Source organism: Tupaia chinensis, unplaced genomic scaffold (genome assembly GCF_000334495.1).
Source record: "Tupaia chinensis unplaced genomic scaffold, TupChi_1.0 Scaffold000313_1, whole genome shotgun sequence".
Lineage (NCBI taxonomy): Eukaryota > Metazoa > Chordata > Mammalia > Scandentia > Tupaiidae > Tupaia > Tupaia belangeri.
The window spans coordinates 4,722,262-4,746,272 of record NW_006159806.1 but is presented as its reverse complement, the minus strand read 5'-3'; the positions used below and the strand labels follow the sequence as shown (position 1 = coordinate 4,746,272).

Genomic DNA, 24,011 nt, shown 5'->3' with positions numbered 1-24,011 from the left:
GAAAATGAGCAACAGATACAAAAATGCATGAAAACAAGTGGCTGTGGAACTCCTGTCACAGCTGAGTGAACAGGTTGCTGGCAACTCAATGTATACTTCCCCCCAAAATACCTAGTGTAACTGTTATCAAATATGTACAGCGTTATGCAATGCTCAGTCTTGAATAAAGTGAATATGTCTAAATCTCTGATTTGATTATTATATACCATGTGCATGCTTTGAAAGACCATACTGTACTCCACAAAGAAGTATAATTACAGTGATTATTTGTAGAGCAGGAAAAATAATTTAAAAGTAACATTAATGAATAAAACAAGTGAATTTAGAAGAACTTTTTGAAAAGTTTATCTTAAGTGAAGCAGTCCAGTTAGTAAGGGTTGGTGGTGTCATCTGGCAGTGGTAATGGGGCAGTCCTTGTATGCTCGCTAATGACCGTCTCATAGGACAGGTGATAGATAGCCAGCACTGTTCTGATTTGTGTCCTCTATGTCCATTTTTGTACCTACTTCTAAAATAATTGGATTTTTTTTATTCTAAATATGAAGCACAAGCAGTATTTCCATCTAAGGGATGATCCCAGAACCTTACTAGGCCTTAGACTCTTCCAACTTCTTTCTTCCAGTTTTTATACTTTAGATGTTCCCATTAGTAATGGGTTCTACTTACTAATCTTTTAATTAAAAATGTGTCTTGAGGGAACCAGCAGTTAGTGTAATGGCTATGTCGCTGGACTCCCACGTAGTCGACCGTGGTTTACTTCCTGGATCCGGTGGCTTAAAAACTCACACCAGGTGCGTGTGCGTGCGTGCCCAAGATCCCGAGAGAATGGAGGAGAAGGGATTGCGGCGTGACCATCCCCTCTGGAGGGTGATTTCTTGCTTTCTGTCTCTATGTCTCTCTCTGTCTGTCTGGCGAGCGCACGCGCCCTATAGTGAAAATCTCTCCAAAAAAAAAAGAAAGAAGAAAAAAAAATGTGTCTTGGACTAGGTTTTCTGTGTTGGGTTATTAGAGTGTGCTCAATGTTTATGACCCAGCTGACCTTGGGGAGCTCACTCTAAGGGGGATAGATATGCATGGATATGCATGTAACTACCAAGCCAGGTTGAAAACTACAGTGAAGAGACAGATGATGAGCAGAAGGTGTTAAGGGATTTCCGAGAAGGAAGACATGAATTTCTCCTCGATGGCTTGGGAAGGCTTAGTGGAAGGGATGAAAATTTGACAATTATTGTTAGTGTGTATTTAGATCTGTATATAAAGAATAGTGGTTCTGCGTATTGGGATTTGCGGTTGTTTTTTCTTTTTTCTTTCTTTCTTTTTTTTTTTTTTAGAAAGAGGGACCTTAGAACAGTGTTCCCCAACTAAACTCTTCAGTCATGGACATGTTCTGTAGCAGCATTGGCCACTGATGGTAACCACCGACCACGTGTAGCTTTGGGTTATTTGAAGTGTGGCTAGTGCGACTAAATCTTAAATTGGGTTTAATGTTAGCTTTAAATTCAAATTTAAACAGCCACCTGTGGCTAATGGCTACCATATTGGACAGCACAGCTGAGGAAGCATGTGGATCACTAGCTCAGTATGGCAATTTTGGATAATTGTCTTGATCACGAATCAGAGATTTTATTGGCTGTTACTTTCCAATATAATTTGTCCTGAGTGCTAGCACTGAAGCATCCATGAGAATGGTAAAATGCAGTATCTCATTAATCAAGGAGTAATGAGTAGTCAGTTAAATTCGTCAACAATACCCCCTTCACATCCACACTCACACATGCATGTACGTGCATGCACACACATACACATGCATCCCTCCCACAGATGTGCACCACAAACACACACATGATATTTTTGTTGTTTTTTTTTGAAGTGGAGGGAGAGAGTAATTGGATGCTTTTGAATGGCTTGCTGTTTTGAAAGACAAGCAATAAATTTATGATCCTTCTGGGAGCAGTGTCAGGCTGGGCTAAAGAGTCCCTGAAGGAAGGAAAAGACCAGCCTCTGTTCCAGAAGAAGTAGTCTGCAAAAAAAAAGCCTCAGATGAGTCTTGGTTTTCTCATAAAACATATTGAGAGTCAGGTGGTGGTAAGCAGTAATGGAACTCAGGCAGGCTGTCCCACACGGGAAGGCGCTAGGTTTGTGTCCAGAGACCTCCCTGATCTTGTCAGATGCCTGGGTGTCTGTGATTCAGGCTGACTGAAGTTGGAGTTGAAGAATGACATAACGACCCTGTTGGAGGTGCGCTTTTTCTTCCTCTGTCTCTTTCTTTTCTTTTTTTTTTTTTGGAGAGGTTTTTCGCTATAGGGCGCGTGCGCTCACCAGACAGAGAGACAGAGAGACAGAAAGCGAGAAATCACCCCCCAGGGGGGATGGTCACGCCGCAATCCCTTCTCTTCCATTCTCCTCTCGGGATCATGGGCACGCATGCACACACGCCCGGCGTGAGTTTTAAGCCACCGGGTCCGGGACACGAACCGCGGTCGACTACGTGGGAGTCCAGTGACATAGCCATTACGCTAACTGCTGGTTCCCCTCTTTCTTATAGAAGAAATAAATAAGCTTATGAAAGATACAATATATTTGTAAAACCTTCTTTTTAAGGACAGTTTACCAAATTGGTAGCTCAGCATTTTGGTAATCCTGCAGGGCATTTTTCTCTTTCTTTTCATGTTGACTATGATGCCAAGAGATAAGATTATACATATTTTCTTCTTGATCTTAAATGACATCTGGCAATCTCCACAGCTCTTCAGAAACACATTGGAAAATCTCTCCTTTAAAATTCTGCCCAAAACATGTTCTAGATGTCTTCCTTTTTGAGTCTCAGCAGTATTCTGTGCAGTTCTTGACTCTGCTTTGCCCAATCTGTATGTACCCACTCTTCACTGGACTCTACTATGTTCCTTGTGTTGTATTTTTAAGTCATTTTTGTATGTCAGTGCTTGTGTTCCTTATTAGAATGAAAACTCCCTGGGCCGAAGTAGCCCTTCAACTTTATTTCCTTAAACTTTTAAAACTTCAGGTTATCCAGTGCTTTGCAGAGACTGTTTTAATTTGATGAGAGAGAGAGAGAGAGAGAGAGAGAGAAAGAGAAAGCCACCGGGTCCAGGACTCTAACTCTGGTTGGCCATGTGGGAGTCCAGCACCTCAATCACCATTCCACCTGCTGACCCACAAACTGACATTTTCATTGAGCATTTTTGGATTATTTAGATCAGTAGTTTCAGGCTATATTGTACACAACCGTTCTCAAAGTGCTTAAAAAAAATTTGTATCTTCAAGCTCCATAGATTTGATTCACTTTATCTGAGGTGAGATATATAAATCCAAATTTTAAGAAGAAAATCAGGTGATTCTGATGCAGATGATCCAAGGACTACTCTTTGAGAAACATTGATCTATATATTAAATGCCATTTAAAAATATTCTACCTAAAGGAGACTTTTCTGGCAGTAGAGATATTACATCTAAGCAGAAGTGTTGTTTATTTTTCTTCTTTTGTACGTATCTTTAGAATGGGGTGGGAGAAGAGGTGAGAAATTTTATGGAGAAAATTGGTTTAAATTATCTCTTTAAATGTATGTCATGGTCAGTTGGATAATAAAAAAAATCAGATCAGAAAGAAATGGGATAATGCATAAAATGATTTCAGAAAACCACAGTGATATAAAAATACCTATTCAGCCTTCACTCAGAGCTGATTTGAGATGCATTTTATTTTAGGTTCAATTTTAACAGATTTGATCAGATTGTTGAGAGACGATAAGGAGTATATGAACAACAAATAGTGTCACTGATAAAGGTAATAGTTGGCAGACTGAAAGTGAAGGAAATAGGCTGTAAAAATCAGAAACAAGATCTTCAAAAGGCAGAACAAAATGTAGGCCAATGGGGAAACTGAAGAACGAAAAGATAAGCAAATGCGTGCATCTCAGCTGCTTTAGAAGGTTCTACTGAGACACCCCCAGTTTACAGTAGCTGTTTGTTGACCTTTCTACTTAGAATGGAAGTTCCACCAGAGCTGAGACCTTGCTTACCCCTTCTGATACTGTGGCTTCAGGCCTTAATTGTAGTGTAGGATCAGAGAGGCTCCATAAGTATTCTTCTAGTAAATGGAAATTAATAGGTTTGCTATGGTAATCTATGTTCATGGTAATGACCCTGAGAAATTTCTGATTACAAAGAGAGGCAATTATTTAGTGTATTTTAGAAATATATAATTTCAAACATTTTTTATGTATGAGGCTTAGTATGAAGTTCACCCCCAGCGTTCTGCTCTTTAACTGTGCTGTCCCTCTCCTGCTTTGTTCATATTTAATTGCTTTAAAATTTATGGTATTTATTTTTCAGAGACTATCAATCCTCATGTATGTAGATATATGCTATCTTATTTTGAATCGTCTACCAATATACAGTCTACCAATGCTACATAAACACAGCATGTTTTAAAGTCTTTAAAAATATCCAGATAGATTTCTATCTACACATATATAGAGTGAGACCGATGGGAGAAATCTCTGCACACTAATTTGAAGATGGTTCTTTCTATACAGCTGATGCTGAATAATATTTTATGTAGATAATTGTCCTTTAATAGATCATAATTATTGCCTTGGAGCATCATATAGTTACTCAAATAGATATTTTAGCATGCATACCAATAAGAAAATGTGTGTTGTTATTAGGCAGACATATGGACTCTATATAGTAGAAAAATCATGTTTAGATACCTCCAAACTGATAAATATGTTTTCCAAGTGTTTCAGATTTGTATTCTTTAAACTTGTCCTCTAGTAGGCTATTGTTAATTGAACAAAAAATTATGTTTGGTATTGTATAAAACAGGTTTAAATGTGCCTGGTTATTCTGCATTTTGTTTCAAAATTGTGTTTTTAATTGGTCATATAGAACTTATAATTTATTTTCTTAGAACATGGTACTTTTCTTACAGGAAGAAGAGGTGACAGGAAGCCTTGTTTTATCATAGGTGCATATTTGGTCTTAGGTTAAATTTTGAAATAGGGAAAGTGTGTCTTTGGCATCCTACCCCTTAGTACTTCTTTCAACCCAAGGCTTGAAGGCACCAAGTTATCAAAATATAGCCTTAAGTTTCCAGTTGCTGCATTCCATTCTTGTCTAAACTGTGTCCTTAAAATTTCTGGAATCATCTGCATTTCTCAATCAAAGGTACTGAGCCGCAGTTAACAGACAAAAGAATGTGAAGTTCTCTGTTGAAAAAAAAAAGTTCTGTAATTTTTGTTTTATAAAAATTCAAATAAAAGAGAAATAATGCAATATATATTATGTTAAAAAAAGAAAAAGAAAAAGAAGTAGTAGTTCTGGGTCAGTCAGCAATTTGGTGGTTAAGGTGGCAGATCTTACAACCTACATGCACTTGGATTCCCAGATGCGGTGGCTTGGAAATCACGCTGAGTACATGTGTATGTGTGGCCAAATCCTGAGAGGAGAATGAAGGAGAAGGGATTGCATCGTGACTATTACCTTTGGAGAGTGCTTTCTTTGTCTTGCACAGTATAAGAAATTAAGAAAAAAGAAAAAGTTCCAGCCAACAACTATTTAAGTACTTGTTTTGATTTTGACAACAGGCTAGGAGCTGTGTAGAAGGGAATGCGAATCCAACACTACTCCACATTTCTTAGAGAGTATACAATCTAGTATTGGTAATAACTAACATGCATAACTAACTCATTACACTAGAAGACAGAATACACTAAAGAGTCATAAACAAAATGAAGTGAAATTGCAGAGAAAGAATTAAGACCAATGCAGGAAACAGGAGAGATTTTGTGGAAGATGTAGGCCCAGAGAGTTGGTTAGTAACTTAGAAGCAAAGATGAGATGGGAAGAGAGCATTCCTTTTGGAGATAATACTACAGATGGAAGTAGGATTATCCCATATGGCTTCCCAAGAGTTAGCTATTTCTAAACTATTGAGGGTACCTTGGCATATGCTATTTATAAATGGCACCCTCTGGATTTGTGCAGTATAGTGGCCATGAGTGAAAGGCAGGAGAGGTGCAGGTTGTGTTCTGAGCACTATTAAGTAGTATAGGAAGTTAATCTGCTGTCAACTGGATTGGATCCTCATAATCGAAAGGGTATAAACATTTGTATTATATTATTATAAACATTCTGTTGAATGGGAGTGAAGCTGCTCTACCCTGTTCATTGAGTTATTGAACTGAAAGACCATTCTTAATGGTCTTTCTTAAAGTTTTCTTAAACTGAATTTCTACGATTTCTCTAAGAGGGAGCTGAGGAAAGTTTTTAAACTGTGCAGTGGCTCAAAATTTCAGAAGATGAATGGGGTTAGCAATAGATAAAATGAAATGAATCGAGAAGTTATTAGACTTCAGATGTGCTTAAAGTGGCTGTTTCTTTAAGTCCATCTAAGTGAAGTTGAAGAGATATATTCAACTGGCACTGTAGGGGAAATAATATTAGTCCCAAACCCATCCTAACCCACTGTAGCCTTGATGCACTTACTTTCTCTATGTCACAGGAAGGCTTCATTTCTCTTATTTCTTCTCGGACATCCTTATGAATAAGCTCTCAACTTCCTCTGTTTCTGTCTTGCCTTGTCTCCCTGTATATCACATACTCTGTGCCTCCCTTTTTGTGAGTAGATCTTCTTGGGGTGGTCATGGATGTGTCTCTGTCTTGGGAACTGCCCAGTGATTATGATTTCTGGTTTTCGACTCCCTTTTTTAGTTCCAGCACCACGAATCAGGAACCCAAGAAAGAGGCTTGTTAACAGGCTGTTGGAGAAAGATAGAGACAAAGTAATGAAGCTCAAATTATAAGGGTGCAAATGGAAATTCCCTTTCATTCATTCATCCCGTATTTACTGAGTACTGCTGAGGGTAACTCCAGCATTGTCTGGTTTTCCTATCTGGTTCTGCTTTTATTGCCATTTACCTTTCCTCCCCTCAGATTCTTTTAAAGAGTTTGATATCTTCACAACAGCTGAGTCTCTCTGGGGGTAATAAAAGATAAGGCCTCTGGTCGTGTTAGAAAGCGACAGCCCGGGGACAGCAGCAACTGGTTTTATTTTTGGTTTTCGTCAGGTGTTTGTAAGTTGAGAGCTGCCTGTATTTTAACAACGTGATTCGGTAGTGTGTACTGAACTCTGGTAGAAATAATGGATATGGTACAATGAAAAATCTTTCATATCACATCTCATATACTAAAAACCTGGACACAGATGAATGGTTCAAAGAATATGGATATACAAGAGACCATTTCTGGTCCCATGTCATGTAGAGTTTAATCTCGCTTTAGTTACAGAGATCTGGCTATTGATGAACTTGTTTGTGCCATAGTCATTGTTTTATGGGAAGATTGGATGATAGATTTGAGAGAGCTTATTTTGGAGCTTCCTAGTACCCTGTAGTTCATTTGTTCTTGTCATACTTTTAATTCATCGTATGAGCAATATTAAATCACAGATAAAGGAAAAACACACAAGTATCCTATACCTTTTATAGTGACTTAACTTGATTTTTATTTTCCTTTCTAGTTTCTCTGATATTTGCTCCTTTCACATATTTAAGATAGTTTTAATTGATATTGACATCATACTTCATTTCAAAATCCTATTTTTGGGACCAGCAGTTAGCTTAATGGCTATGTTGCTGCACTCCCATGTAGTCGACCATGGTTTGAGTCCCGGACCCAGTGGCTTAAACTCACGCAGGGCGTGTGTGTGTGTGTGTACCCAAGATCCCGAGAGGAGAATGGAGGAGAAGGGATTGCGGCGTGGCATACCTCCTGGGGGGTGATTTCTCGCTTTCTGTCTCTATCTCTCTCTTGTCTATCTGGCGAGTGCACGTGCCCTATAGCAAAAACCTCTCCAAAAAGAAAAAAATCCTATTTTTGTACAAACTGCCATTTTGCTAATTTCCATTTTCTAATTTTAATAGCTGCATAATTTTGATCTAATTTAATTATCACTATTTTCTTTTTGAAAAATAATTATTTAATTTTATAAATTATTATTATTATTTTAAAATTTGATGAGAGAGAGAAAGTGAGAAAACAAGCCTACTGGTCCAGGACTCAAACTGTGGTCAGCCAGGAGTGGGAGTCCAATACCTTAACCACCATGCCACCCTCTAGCCCCTCACAGTTTTCTTAAAAATTCCCTTATTTCTGAATCTTCAGTTTTTTGTGAGTTATATTTGTCAAAGGGCATGAACATTTTTATTGTATATGGTTCCTATTTTCAGATTGTTTTCCATTTTTATCACAGTTGTGCCAAAGTAAAAATTTACACTGCATTGTTGTTTTGGCTTGTATTTTGAAAATAATTAGTGTGGTTTCTTTATTAATTACATGTCTTCTTCAGAATTATCATATCTTCTCTAGTTTATGCCCTACTTATTTTTGAAAAATATGCTTTTGTTACCTCTTTTTATATATTAATTTTTGTTACTTTCACTTGGTTCTCTTTCTTAATGTGGTCTAATTTTTGTTTTCTTGTTTTCTACTTTCAATAATTTTAACTTAGTTTTATCAGACTTATCTGTTTCTGACAAGTTTTTGTGAATTCTTTCAAAGTTATTTGCAAGTTGTAGTCATAAAGATAGTGTGGTTCTCTGGTTATTAATATTCATGTTGCTCTGTAGTCTACCGCCAACTGAATTTGGCTCCTTATATAGACCTGTATATTCTAGAGTCATGGAATGACCAAGCTAGAGGGTAATTTATCATCAGTTTTTAGCGTTACTCTATAGAGGATATAAAAACAATATAATATTTACGTATTAAATGTCAGTTTACAGATTGAGAGATCAGAAAGTAAAGGAAAACTACCTTCACAAACATCTAAATGCAGTGAATCTGGCCCGTAAAATCAGAAGTGTATTTAACTTCAGGTTTTAAAAGCAAAAGTAATTATATTTTATATTTACACAACACTTTAAAAACATGGCATGTTTGGGAATCAGTTTTTCTATATGTTTTTGAACAGTTACAACACTGTGTTCCAGTTATCTTGATTTTAAAATTTTTATTATAAAGACATGTGGGAAAGGGAGGAGGAGAGGAGAGATTTTGGTGGAGTCTCTCCATGTGACTGTCCTCCTGTCTTGGGCTCCTCGTTGGCTAGCACCACAGATGTGTGGCACTGTGCCCTGCCTATCTAGCTTGGCCTGGAACCAAACCTGGGCTTTCTGTGTGGCCCCAGCTATTATTCAGGGTGCCTTCCTGTTTGTGTTACTGTGGCTGGGCCTCGAGTGTCTTGATTTTAAAATTTAATTTGTAATAACAATTTTTAAAATATTACTTTAAATCTTTGATCCTTTTCAAAATTCCTTTTAGCAGGCTCTTTCTGATAATCTAAATTATGTCCTGTTGTTTTCTTCTTCTGAGGTTGAGATTCCATTATGTAAATAGGACGTATTGTTATAATTTTTAGTGAATATTAACATTCTTTTCTTGGTTTAATTGATCTTATAAACATTTTAAAATAACCTAAGTTATCTGACAAATAGTTTATTGCTTGATCGTTGGGCAATCCCTTTCTCCATTCTGATTTAGAATAGGAGTTCAGTATATACTCCAGTATTTCATATGGGAGAGAGAGAATTTAAAGACTAACTATGTTTACCCTGAAGTAGTTTTAAAAGAGAAATTATTATATCCAAAATATAAAATAAATAGGTAAGCAAAGTCATCAAAGCAACTATTAAGAAAATATATTTAAGTTGTTTTAATAAGTCATAATGGGGGAGGAATTATGCTTGTCATAGCTCCTGCCCTATCAGCTTACCTTTATTGGAGGTCAACAGATAAGAAAACCACAATTTGCCCGTGGTTACTTAACTGATAAATGATAGTGTGGGGATGTCAAATTAAACTGATACAGTGAGGCTAAGAATGAATTTTGGAATAGATACTAACAAATAGTTAAAATAGTCTTACAGTCTTATAGGTTATGGTTTTTCACTTTAATATTTCAGTATTGGTAGAGGTGTTCTCTTGTTTCATTTATTTATTTATTTTCCCAATAAGGCATGTGCACTAGTGAGAGAGAGAGAGAAAGAGAAAGTAAGAAATCATCCCCTGGAGGATGGCCACACCGCAGTCTCTTCTTCATTCTCCTGTTGGAGTTTGGATACTCATGCACATACAACGTGTATGATTTTCAGTCCTTCTGGCCTGGGATTTCACACTGTGCATTTGGATATATGGGAGCTAGCTACCTTAACCACCATTCCACCAATTGGCCTGATAATCTCTTTCATCTGAGAGGTAAGAGAGAGTTGTTTCTCTCTTTCTTGGATCATACAATCAGTTTCATTGGGTTCCCTTCTTTTCATTCAGAAAGAAGGTACAAGCATATTGAGTTCTGATTTAGACCCGAGTACACTGGTAAGGAATGTATCAGTTGTGTGTATGTGGTAGTGGTGGGGATGAAATGTCACATTCATTTTAGACTCACCTACTATATTTTCTCATAGCTTTGTTTTGCTTTTTCCAGTTTGATGTCAGTTGTTCAGTATGAACAAGTTTACGGGGAAAAATTGAATATGTTACTAAAGGAAAGTGTATGTGATACTGATTACTCTGGCATTGTTTTCCCGATGTTAATTACTAAGTTTTCCAGAAATGATTTTTAAAGAAAAGTAAATAAAAGGGATGGATAATTATAATTGGGATGTTAGTATAACAAATGGAAAACAAAAGTAGAATTCATCCTTCTCATGCTACTTCTTTTAGAGGTGTTTGGCAAATACTGGTTGAAATTCAGGCAGAGTGAATTGAGTCTGTAAGTCTAGAAACTGCTAGAAGTTTACTTTTTGTATTGAGATAAAGTTCTATGTTTATATTTAGTGTGAACTGAGTGAGATTCCCCCTTCCACAGCCCCATGCTGCTGTCTCCTTGTATTTATGGCAAAATGACAGGTCACTGTTTGGACACTTTCAATTAAAGAAGTCTTCGGAGATTCATTTAAGGTAGCAGATTGTCACTGAGATGTGCTTTAGGTTGGGGCTATTTTTTTTTTACTTTGTTTTGGTGTAATAATCAGCAATAAAGAAAGATTCAAAGATGAAAAATTAGTGTTGTGGACTCCAAACGGGCATCTTTGGTGATAGCACCTTCAACATTTAAAAAACGAGTAGTGATTTTGCCTTTCGATTTTGTGTCGTTAAGCCTTGGTATCAGATAGCAGAAACACAGTGTGAATGAATGGAAACCACTAGAGTTGTTGGCCCTGAGTTTGGAGAGTCCATAAAAGTGAAATCTCTGCCTCTAGATACACAGTGTAAGTGAGCACAATGTTTCATTTCAGAATTTCTTGACTTTCCACTTGACAAAGACGCTTCTTAGCCTGTAAATGATTGTTGTTGCTACTAAGTGACAGAGATGAGAGGGAAAGTGGTTTAAACTATGCATTCAGTCAACAACAAGGGCAGATCTATCTCTTGGAAGTGTATTTGCACATCATTGTTTGATGGGACTTCAGTGGATGATCACCATGTATGTTGGGGCACATTGCTTATGGCTTGGTAAGCTGGAAGTCTTAAGTTCTGTGTCTGGGTGACGCTGTGCCGTACAGGAGCAAGTCTGTAAGTAATTTATAATAAAGGGAAAACACGGAGGAAAGTTCAATGCACTGCTCCCGGTTTCACAATACTGAGGAATTCCACGTTTCCTCAGTAGTTTAGTAGTTGAGATATTCCACCCCCTCTCTCTGCCCCCCCCACATCCTGTTTCATCACAAATATTTATCATTTTATTCATCAGTTCTCCACCCGCTTTGTAGGCTGTTGTGGTTGCTGTCACCTAGCCAAGAGGCTGGGGAATGCCTATCCACAGCAGGATGGGGTGTCTGGCTAGGGTGCTCAGAAGGGCCTGAGCCTTGCACTGGGGATATTGTTGTGCTATTGAAATAGAAAGAGTAAGCCCATTTAAATAGTTGCCACAATCATCAATAACAGATACATTGTTGCTAGCCATGGGGAGGCTATACATACTATCTGTTTTAAAAAAAAAAAGACTGAAGTGGTCTACATTTGAAGATGCCATTCATTTCAATGTGTTCTGAGAGTGTCAGCATCTAAAAAGAAGAAAAATGACTGTCTACACAGAATTATTATCTGAAAACCTAGTCTATGTGAGTAGCTGATTAACAGTTTGCAAGAAACATTTGGTTTGCCTGAGACGTTCATTTAGTATTAAGTAGATACTTTAAAAATGTTTCTGTAGGGGCTGGCAGGTGGCATGGTGGGTTAAGGCACCATACTCCCACATGGCTAACCATGGTTTGAGTCCTGAACCTGGTGGCTTGCTTTCTCACTTTCCCTCTCTCTCTTTCTGTCGCTCTAGTCTAATTAAAAAATAATAATAGTAATAACAAATAAAATGAAATAATTAATTCCTTAAAATATATTTAATGTAATACAAAATATAATACATATACATAACAGCATAACTATGTTTTTTTTTTTTTTTGAAGAGGTTTTTGCTATAGGGTGCGTGCGCTCGTCAGACAGAGAGACAGAGAGATAGAAAGCGAGAAATCACCCCTCCAGGGGGGATGGCCACGCCGCAATCCCTTCTCCTCCATTCTCCTCTCGGGATCCTGGGCACGCACACACACACGCCCGGCGTGAGTTCTAAGCCACCGGGGCCAGAATTTGAACTGCGGTCGACTATGTGGGAGTCCAATGACATAGCTATTATGCTAACTGCTGGTCCCCATAGCTATGTTTTGACCTATTATCCCATATCCTACCTTGATGACCTAACATAGTATACCATGACATACGCCACTTGTTTTGGACTGGATTGAAAGTTTTGAAGAGTATTGGCCAGGAATGTAGACTGGGGCTACAGGTCTGGAGGCAGAATTCCACAAGGCGATGTCCTGTCTCATGTTCCTCCTTTCTTATGGGAGAATGTCACATCAACATACCTGTTACTAGTAATGTTAACCTTGACCATGGGGTAAGTAGAGTCTGCCAGGTTTTTCAACTGAAAAGTTACTGCTCTTCTCTTTCTGTTTTTTATTCTTTGGGAGTCTGCCCACATTTACAGGGAGAAGAATTAAACTTTAGCTCTCAAAGGGAGGAAGTATCTACATATTTGATCGATTACTTGCCATTGGCATGGATTTGTGGATATTTGTTTTCTTCTTTGGGTTATCATCTTATGCCACCAATAGCTATTTTGTTGTTCATTAATTTCTTTTCATTTATTTTGCTGAGAACTTTAGCACTGTGGAGTTTGGGGCACCAAGAATGAATGTTTTGCCTTTCCTTCTTCCACATGTTTATGCTCTCATTTTTTAAACTGATAGATTCACTTTAACTGCTCAGGTTAACATGTAAGGTCATTTGTATAGCAAGTTTTAATGGATGCTCTGTGGGAGAAGTCATAATACCAAACTTCTTGTCAGCAGATTGGCGAATTTACCTGAGAAATTGAGACTCAAGATTATGAGAATGTGTGACTAGGACCGAAAGCAGATTTTCAGGTAGGAAATCAAAATTGTTTTCTTTAACTCCTTGGCACTTAATTTTGCAGTCCATTTTCTTAGGAGAGGCCAAGGGGCAAGTTAGATACTGAGGTTGTGCTAGGAAATAATTTTGTTTTCTTTTCTTTCTTTCTTTCTTTCTTTTTTTTTTTTTTTTTTTTTTAAAGATTCTTGTATTTGATTTCCAAACAGTAGGGTAATAGCTGAGCCTTGAAATGTGACCCAAGAGGAACTTGCAGACGTGTATCTGTATTTGAAAAAGTAATCTATTGATAGACACAGTTTTGATTCTTGGGTTCTGTTTGAAAAGTAATAATTAGAGTTTAAATCATTAGGTTTATCATAGAGAAAATAGCTATTGGTTATGGGATACTCTGTGTTTCACATCATATTTATTGATTATGGTTTGATTTCCCCCCCCTAGAGGTGAGAAGGTCACCAATGATCCCTGTTAAAAAGGGCAGGGGTAGGGGAAGCTCACATATTATGCATGTGCTCAACTTTTGGCATACAGATTTTACAAAACCAAGACTCAGTTTGCCAGCAGCTTCTATTGTGATCATTTTTAAGGAGTACCTTAAACAAATATAATTTATGCAGAACATGAAGACAAGCAACTGAAAGTCTCCAACACAAGTGGAGTTAATATTATGCAGTGCTCCTTACCTCTGCTATTAGAGGTAGAAAGCAGTGTGATCTTTCCTTCTAAACTACAGAGGTGTCAGCTCCATGGCAACAGGAAGAACCAATTCTGTCAGAGGGTATGCTTACACAAATGCATTCAAAGCACGAGGCTGGGAGTTGAGGGGGGAAGCAACCCTCCCAGCCTTGCCCACACATTTTGATGTGTGCATCATAATAAAGCTGTTGTGTAGAGAGGCCTGACTGAAGTTCACATCAGCTGCCCTCTGGTCTTGCCTGATCTAGCCGCCATCATCCACCTCCCTCTCTCCAGAAAGGAAACAGGAAAAGGCAATTTGAGAGGATTGCTGAGAGGAGAGGCTCTTCTCCCTCTCTCTTTTTGGAATGTCAACATAGTTATTGCACCACTGTGTCCCTGGGGGGGCATTTGGCTGCTGCTTTCCACAATCTTACTCCAGGGAGAGCCTTAAATTGTAGCTCTTGTGCAGTGTGAGGGCTGGTGAAAGTTGCAGTCAGCTTTCTCCTCTGCGTGAAAGTTTCTGTGGGTCATCTGAAGTCCTGCTTTTTGCTGAAGTACTACGTGGCTTAAAAGGATTGGTGAATTAAGTATTCCTGCCCATGGTTTCTTGGTCTCTTGCTAAACCCTCGAACATGAAGTTTCATTTCTCACTGGGTATCACAGCCGTGCTTGCTTCCACTAAGCCCCCAGTTCTTGTGCTTTTTCATTTGGGAGAGAGAGCATCACTGCTCAGCTATTTATATGTCCGTCTTCCTGTCCTGCATCTCAGAAATGATAGAACAATCCGAAAAATGTTTACTTTTGCTGTGTTCCAACTTAGTTGATCCAAGAGACCAATGCAATATTCTGCTCTGTCTTTTTTAGCTCTGAGGATAATCTCTAACAAGTCTTAGAGCATTTCTGTTCCACCTAAAACTTGAGGTTGAGTATCGATGATTATCTCCATTAGGTTCAGGGATTAGGGAGCCAAGAAATATCCTATTTGATAGAGATCTTTACCCTTTTCCTTTCACTCTTGACCTTAATCCCTACCCAGCAGCATAGATGGCTCTGGTGGTGGTAGGAGAAGATTACTGATCAGAGGCCTGAGGACAGAGAGAGAGTGTTATCTTTCCCAGGGCACTTACACACAGCTAAATGTTTCTGGCTTATACCTTGAGCTCTACTCCAGGCGAATTCACAAAGAGAAATAACCTACTCTTCCCCATTTGTTTCTCCTTGAAATATTCTCTTGGGATTTACTTTAAAAAATAAATTATCCGCAGCTAAGATGACCTGTGTACGTGCAATTAGGTTCATTTATTAATTTACTTGTTCAGGTATTTTTGACCTATTGTTGTGTGCTGGCCTAAGCATGCAAAAAAGAACAGGCATGTCTGTTCTTGAGGAGTTCATGGTCTGGAAGTGAATACTGCAGACTGCAAATAAATGTGATACATTATGAAATGGGCTAGAAAAGAATGCACCCAACTTAGCTACAACACGAAAACAATGCAGCAGCTTTGGAAGAGAAGTAGATGCTTGAGCTGCACCTTGCAAGATGGAGAGGAGTTTACCTGACGGACAGCATGGGGAAGGGCCTTCCAGGAAGATAAAGTCTTGGTATGCAACAGTCCAGAGACCTGGAAACATCAGGTAAATTCGTGAGAATATCTTCACATAGCTTTATTACAAGGTATGGGAGAAAGAGTAGAATCCCAGGAAAGCATCTGGAGAACTTGGCAGTGACCAGATCAGCGAGAGTATATCATTGCTGGTGAACTTGAACTCTATCCTGAAGGCAGGGAGGAGAGATGGTTCAGGTTTGCATTTTACAAAGATCTCTCAGGCAGCATCATGAGAATGAATTAGAGGAAACTAAGCTGGATTTGGGAAACGTGGTGTGCCAACAATTACAGTGAACTAACAGAGAACAAAATAATGACTTGAACTAATGCTGAAGGGTGAGCACAGGATAGAGTGTTGACTTGGGACTTAGTGCCTGCATTAGTGTGAAAGGCGAGGGAAAGTCTTAGATAAGTTACTTAAGTTTGGATGCTTGGCTTCCTGTTCTGTAAAGAGGAGGTAATAATTACTAACTTGTGGGTTATTTGTGACAGGTACAAGATAATCTATGTAAAGCTCCTGACTCATCACCAGTTCTCAAATAAAGGGCAGATTATTATCACTGCAGTGTCTGTGGGCAGATCCAAAGACCTGAAGTCCAGCAAAGAGGCTGAAAATGCAGACTTCAGAGTCAAGAGCCTCTGAGAGAACAGAATTCATCAGGGGGCTGACGGGAGTACGCTTACTCCTTCATCTGGAATTATTTGTTGAGGGCAGGGATGTACCTAGCTCTCTGCAGGAATTAGGGAAGCCAAAATGAAGACTTAGACTCTGGCCTCAAGGGTCTTAGAGCCTGCAGGGTGAGACAGAGAAAGACATTCACAGTGTTTCAAATAAGAGGATCAGGGGCTAATCAATATATCCAGATTTTAAAATTATGTAATACAGCACATATCCAGAGAAGGGCATAAAACAGTTTGATGAACTTTCAGAAACTGAACAGTATGTCAAAAACAAAACATTATCAACATTCCAGGAACGCTTCTTTTCCTTTTCATAAGCAAATTATTATTTGGACTTTTAAAAACCATTGTTATGGGGACCAGCAGTTAGCGTAATGGCTATGTCGCTGGACTCCCACGTAGTCGACCGCGGTTCGAGTCCCGGACCCGGTGGCTTAAACTCACGCCGGGCGCGTGTGCGTGCGTGCCCAAGATCCCGAGAGGAGAATGGAGGAGAAGGGACTGCGGCGTGGCCATCCCCCCTGGGGGGTGATTTCCTGCTTTCTATCTCTCTGTCTCTCTCTGTCTGTCTGGCGAGCGCACGCGCCCTATAGCAAAAACCTCTCCAAAAAAAAAAAAAACCAAAAAACCATTGTTATATTACTTTGGCCTATTTTTGTATTTTATTGGGTTATTGGGAAAGTCATGATGCAGTTTTACATAAAAAAAAAATGCATCGCGACTTTTCCGACGACCTAATAGATGCATGGATACCTATGTTCTGTTTTCTTCGTGTCTGGCTTATTTCATTCAACAGTATGTTAGTGGGGTTCATTCATTGTTGTTATTTATTTATTTTTCTTTGGAGAGGTTTTTGCTATTGGGAGTGTGCGCTTGCCAGACAGACAGAGAGAGACAGAAAGCGAGAAATCACCCCCCAGGGGGGATGGCCACACCTCAATCCCTTCTCCTCCATTCTCCTCTCGGGATCTTGGGCACACACGCACACATGCCCAGTGTGAGTTTTAAGCCACCGGGTCCGGGACGCAAACCGTGGTCTACTACATGGGAGTCCAGCGACATAGCCATTATGCTAACTGCTGGTCCCTCATTGTCATTATTAAGTTCTACTGTGTGAATATATTGTAATTTATTTAGCCCATCATCAATGAATTTGGGTTTATTTTTGGTTATGGCTATTACAGATAGCATCCCTGTGAATATTGTAGTAAATGTCTGTTGTATATAGCCGCAGGGTGGCGTTGCTGGAACATGAGGCTTGCATATATATTCAGCTTTAGTAGTTACTACTATATACTGTTTTCTGTGTTTGTTTAATTTTCTTAGGTTTTGCTATAGGGCACATGTGATCCCCCAGAGAGAGAGAGAGAGAGAGAGAGAGAGAGAGAGAGAGAGAGAAATCACCCCCCAGAGGATTGGCAGAGGAATGGTTGCACCATAATCCCTTCTCCTCCTTCTCCTCTTGGGATTTTAGATACATGCATACACCCAGTATGTTTTTCAAGGTGCTGGGTCCAGGACTCAAACCATGTATTTGGCCATGTGGAATCTAGCCACTTTAATTAACCACCATGGCACTGGATGGCCCACTACATGCTGTTTTAAAGTGTTGTGTCTATTTATGCTTCTTCCAATAGCACTTAAGTGTCCTGACTGACCCCTCCTGCTGCGGTCTTTCCATCTTTCTCATTTTGACCATTCTGGTGATTTTTCAGTGGCATAGCCTTGTAGTCTTTGTTTTCATTTCTCTGATGGCTAATGAAGTTAAGTCTCATTTCCTGCTTTTTTTCTTTTTGACTTTTGGATACTCTTTTATAAAGGACCTATGGAAGTATCTTGTCCACTCTTGTATCAGGCTTTGTATTTTTCACAGTGTCAGTATTAAGCAATGAGAATTATTCCTGAGTGCCTATTAAGAACTGTTCTAGTGCTGAAAGAGACCTCTACAGTTTTACTTTGTGCCTCATGAAGTTTACTGTTCTTCCAGCAGCTTGGCTGTGTGCACGGGAGGAGTGAGACCTGAGAGCCTTTTTCTATCAATGTGATCCTATTTATATGTGCTGATAAGACAGAGCCACTGGAGAGGGAAAGATCGATGCTTTAAAGGAAAGATGATAATTGAGCTGAATCCTGGAGTGACCAGAGTGCTCTGAAAGGACTGAGTGAAGAGGTGTGTAGAAGGAGGCATGCTATTAAGTTTACCAGTGGAATCTGCATTGAGGAAGATACTCCTTGAAAAAATCATTGTTTTATCAAGTGTGTGTGTGTGTGTGAGAGAGAGAGAGAGAGAGAGAGAGAGAGAGAGAAGTGGAAGGCACAGTCATTTATCTTAGAAAACTGGATAATACTGACAAACAAGGACATGTTAGGAATTGCCTGAGGAAATGGGAGTGGTGCTGTGCAGAGCATTATGAAGCCTTAGGGCTGATGCTCAGAGGGTCCACAGAAGTGGCCCAGCCTCCAGAGCTGGTAATTTTCCTCAGTCGGCTGGACTGATGCTTCAAGAATGGACGATGTGATGAGCCGAAGGAAGGTGTTTTTTAGCATGGATATACTGAGGACAAGGTGACAAATCATTTGGGATGCTGGCAAGAGAAATGGTGGAGTGGTTCTTAGTGGGCCCTAGACAGGATCATGAGAGAAGCCTGGAGGAGAGAAAGGGGTTGAAGAATTGGGTGTCTCTGTGAGGTTGACCAACAAACAGTAGGGTGTGAACACGGCAGGTTAGGTGACAGGACCAGATCCACTGTAATAGCCTATCATATTGACCCAAATAATCTGAATTTCTTATCAAGTTTTATGGAAACCAATCAAACATTTAAGCACATAAACTCTCAAAAAAGGTCACATTTTTTATTTTAGGGTCACATTTGTAGTTTAAGTTTTGGCTTGTTCCCTGCATTAGTAAATACATTAAAAAAATTAAATGAAGATGTATGAAGATGTTGTGTTTAAAGCTCTAATCTCAGTCATTAGTTGACAGAATAAAGTAGTCTTTGATAATGAGGGTTAAGAGGAGAACGAAATGATCAGGCTTTACTCTAAAATAAATTACTGAATATAAAAATCTGTTGTACTTAATCATTAATTTGTATCTATGAGTTAATGTTGTAAATATCACCTGTATTTTTGATAGAATGTGTAATTGCAACTGAAATGTATTTTGCCAATATTTTCTGAATGAACTAAACAGTTTTTGTTGGGGAAAAAAAATCTGTTGCATTAGGCATTTCAGCTGAGGCAGGTTGGTGTGTCCCTTTAAGCAGCTATAGTTGAAATTTTCATTTGATCCACTTCCTATTGTCTAGTCGTTTTTCCTTATTGCTGCACATTGAAATAAAGAACAGAGTATGTGAAACCCCTTGGTTTAAATCTGGTATATAAAATGGCCCATCTTATGTGACACTTTCTGCTGAGCTCAAGTGAAGTTTGCATTTTCCTAAAACTAGCATATACACACTGATAAACGAAAAAGGCTTCAATAAAAGGATCATTTAGGTAAGTTAACAGATTGAAAATCCTGTATTTTAATCCCAATAGATAGAGGATTCACCTGGGCAACTTGCTGGAAAATGTAGATTTGGAGGCCCGTGCCTAGAGATACTGATGTGGGCTGTGCATAGTCTCAGTTTTGAAAAACTTAAGCTTCTAGTTTTGGAAGACTGCTATGGCACCTGAAATCATCCTAAGTCATTATGACCAAGAAATAAAACAAGTAATAAGAAGAAAAGAAAAAAAGATGAGAAGATAAGTCCTCAAGAAAATTCTCTACAGATTTCTTTGTTTTAAAAGGTAAATTTCAGTGGATGACAAATGGGAATCACAACAATTTTAGGATTACAAATGAAAAACAATGTGAAACTTGCAAGATTGCATGGGGGAAAAAATGAAGATAGTGTTTGTGAAGAAGTAAACTGGTTATAAATTCAAACTTCAAGTATTAAAGTTAAAATGTAGCTGTAGTTTTATTTTTCCAACAACCTTTTTTTTTTTTTGGAGAGGATTTTGCTATAGAGCACGTGTACTCACCAGAAAGAGACAGACAGAGAGACAGAAAGCAAGAAATCAACCCCCAGGTCCGGGATTTAAACCACGGTTGACTACATAGGAGTCCAGAGATGTAGCCATTCTGCCATCTGCTGGTCCCTTTCCAACAGCCTTTTAAATTATAATGTGATGGATGTGCTATTTGTGATAAGTTTTGGTCATGGAGCAGGACTATTGTAAAGAATTAAATTGTATAATTTTTTCCCCCTCTGATTATCAAATCATGTCAGTAAATGATTAAGACAACGTTCAATCTCCAGGATGATTTGCTATTGCGTCAGTGGTCATTGTGAAGATTAGTTGAAGTCCAAGGATAGCGTCTGGCATTTATTCAGTGGGGACAGGGACAATGTAGCAGAATGGTTATGAGTAGACACTCTGGATGAGATGATCCTATGCTCAAATTTCTGCTCTGCCACTAATCAGCTCTGTAGTCTTGTGAAAATTAACTTAATGCAGTTTCCTCATCTGTAGATTAAGGATATTAGTGACTACTCATAGAATTGTTGCTGGGAATAAATTAGTAATCGTAAAGCGCTTGGAACAGTAGGAGGCACAGTGTCAACACTTAATGTTACCTTGAAACATAACTTCTATCATAAAATTCTCTGTTAAAAGTACCTAGAATTGGGACTAGCAGTGCTGTGGTGGTTAAGACATTGGCTTCCTACATGGCCAATGATGGTTCTAATCCCAGATGTGGCAGTTTGAAAATCACACTGGGTGTTTGTGTGTGCATGCCCAAAATCTCAAAGGAGAATGGAGGAGAAGCAATTGTGGCATGACCATTCCTCTGTGGTGTGATTTCTCACTTCCACTCTCTCTGTCTCTGTCTGTCTCTCTTTCTCTGGCAAGTTCATATGCCCTGTGCCAAAAAATCTTTAAAAGAAAATCACGCTGTATGCATGTGCATGTGTACCCAAAATCCCAAGAGGAGAATGGAAGAGAAGGGATTGTGGTATGGCCATCCCCCTGGGGGGTGATTTTTTTACTTTCCATCATTCTGTCTCTCTTCAATAAGCACAGGCCCCCATCTCTCCATCTCTCTTCAGTAAGCACATGCCCCCTATGGCAAAACAAAACAAAACAAAACCACTAGAATTGAAAAAAAAATACTGTTCACATATGGACTCTATGAAAGGACTTCAAAACATTTATGGAAAAGTGGAATTAAAGCATGGGATTATTTTGGTGCAAAATATTTTTAAAATCCATGCATAGTTTTTTCATAAATTTTCACAAATTTCTACGAACTTTTGAAGATTGTGTGTGTGTGTGTGTGTGTGTGTGTGTGTGAGAGAGAGAGAGAGAGAGAGAGAGAGAGAGATTTTTTTTGAGAGGTTTTTGCTATAGGGTACATGCACTCACCAGAAAGACAGAGACAGAGAGACTGAAAGAGAGAAATCACTCCCCGGGAGGATGGCCACACCACAATCCCTTCTTCTTCCTTCTCCTCTCGGGATCTTGGGCACACATGCACACGCACCCGGCGTGAGTTTAAGCCACCAGGTCCGGGACTCGAACTGTGGTCGACTACATGGGAATCCAGTGACATAGCCATTATGCTAACTGCTCGTCCTGAGAGAGATATTTTATAAAGTAGTTCTCTCAAGATGTAACCAATTCACTTATTTAACACCTGTTCCTAAGTGCAATACGAGCTTTAGGCTATACATAATGAGTGAGACAGGGCCCTTGTCTTCTTGACCACTCAAGCTTTGGGAAGATACCCATTTTCCTGTGTGTATCCTCCCCCCCCCCCATTGGGTACATGTTATGCTATATTGAGAAATAGTATAGAAGTTAACTGAAACTACGTTTTTCTTTTCTTATCTTTTTTTTTTTTGGCAGAGTACATGTGCCCTTGCTAGAGAAAGAGAGAGAGAGAGAGGGGAAAGGAGAGAGAGAGAGAGAGAAAGCACCCTCTCAATGGGGCATTACAGTGCAATCATTCACCATTTTTATCCTGTTGGGATTTGGGGCACATATGTATACATGTTGGGTTTGTTTTTCTAGCTGGTGGGGCTAGGATTCTAAATGTGGTCCTCCATGTGGGATCTGACTGGCTAGATACTATATTTTCAGCACAGGTTATAGTGCACGAAAGAGAGGTTGCTAAGGATACATCTTGTTGGATTACTGATCATAGCAGATCACACAAGAAAGATGCTGTTACTTTCCAGAAGCAGATACAGTAAAATGAATGGAACATAGATATAATATTTGAAAAACTGGGTATTTACATATCTCTACTATTTGGTGATTATGTAACTGTAGGAAATATCTTAGCCTGTGTTTTAGTTTTTTCACCCAGTAGACTAGCACATAGCCAAGTTGTTGAGTTATCAGGGTGCTAAAATGAATTAATGTTTGCAAAGATGCTTTATAAACTGTAAGATGTTATACATCTGTGTAGTTTTATCATGATTATATATTAAGTTGTCAGGACAGTCATGGCATATTTTTCTGTGCAAAAATGCATTATGTCTTTCCCAATGACCCAATAGTAAGAATGGCCTCCAAAACATTCATGGGAAAGTGGAATTAAAGTCTGAGTTAATAATTTTTGGTTCAAAAAAGTCTATGCATAGTTTTTTCATAGTAGCACTTTCCATGAGCTTCTTGAAGACTTGGCATCTAGGGCTTGTGGGTTTTCGAAGATCTATGGCTTGTAAATGAGCACTTGACAGTGTTTCTTCATTTTATTTTTTAAAATGTTTTTAGAGTGATTTTTGCTATAGGGCATGTGCACTCACCAGAAGACAGTAAGCGAGAAATCACCCGCTGTGGGGGATCGGTGGCCATGATTCAATCCGTTCTCCTCCATTCTCTTCTCAGGATTTTGGGATGCATGCCCACTTACCCGGTGTTAGTTTTAAGCAGCCAGATCCAGGACTCAAATCGTGGTTGACTACATGGGAGTCCAGCAGTGTAACTACTACATCATCTTAGGCCCCTTCCCTCAGCTTAGGACTCAGGAACAAATTCATTGCTGGCAGGTAAACCTGGGTAGAGTAGTTTAGTGACCGACCTGAGGGCACAGTTAACAGGTTGTGGAATGATCTTCGACCTGAGTGTTGTTCCCACAGCTCCTTGTGCTATTCCTGTGATTATTTCTTAACTGAGAGGAAGGAATATAGGTTTTGAAGTTCACGTGACTTAACGGCCCTCTCTGTCACTTAACTAGTTGGAACTCCGGCAAGTTAATTAATTCTCTGTGATCCTCACTTCTCTGGAAAGGAGCAGAGCATCACGTGCCTGGCAAAGTTGTGAGTCCTGGAAATGATGTCATAAAGTACTCAGTTATTAGCTGTTATGTGACTTTTTTTCTTAGAGTTACACATTGCCAAATTTCAAGGCAAATTGAATAAGAATATTAATACAACTGATGATAACAACTTTTATTGAGGAGTTGCTTTGTCTCAGACACCATCCCTAATACATTATGCATACGATGATTTCAATTCAATCTCTAAAACATCTGATAATGTGGATCCTGCTATGATTCCT

General features: G+C 39.0%; 1 protein-coding gene across 4 annotated transcripts in view; it reads left to right on the top strand.

The window, feature by feature from the left end:
• HIVEP2 (HIVEP zinc finger 2) overlaps positions 1-24,011 on the top strand; it is a 225,338-nt gene that overhangs the window by 37,333 nt on the left and 163,994 nt on the right. For 3 of the 4 annotated variants that reach the window (XM_027772903.1, XM_027772901.1, XM_027772902.1), the window contains exon 2: positions 13,431-13,505. The exons of the other annotated variant lie outside the window; for it this stretch is intronic. The gene's annotated coding sequence lies outside the window, so the exon portion shown is untranslated. The remainder of the gene's footprint in view (positions 1-13,430; positions 13,506-24,011) is intronic. 4 annotated transcript variants of the gene reach the window in all.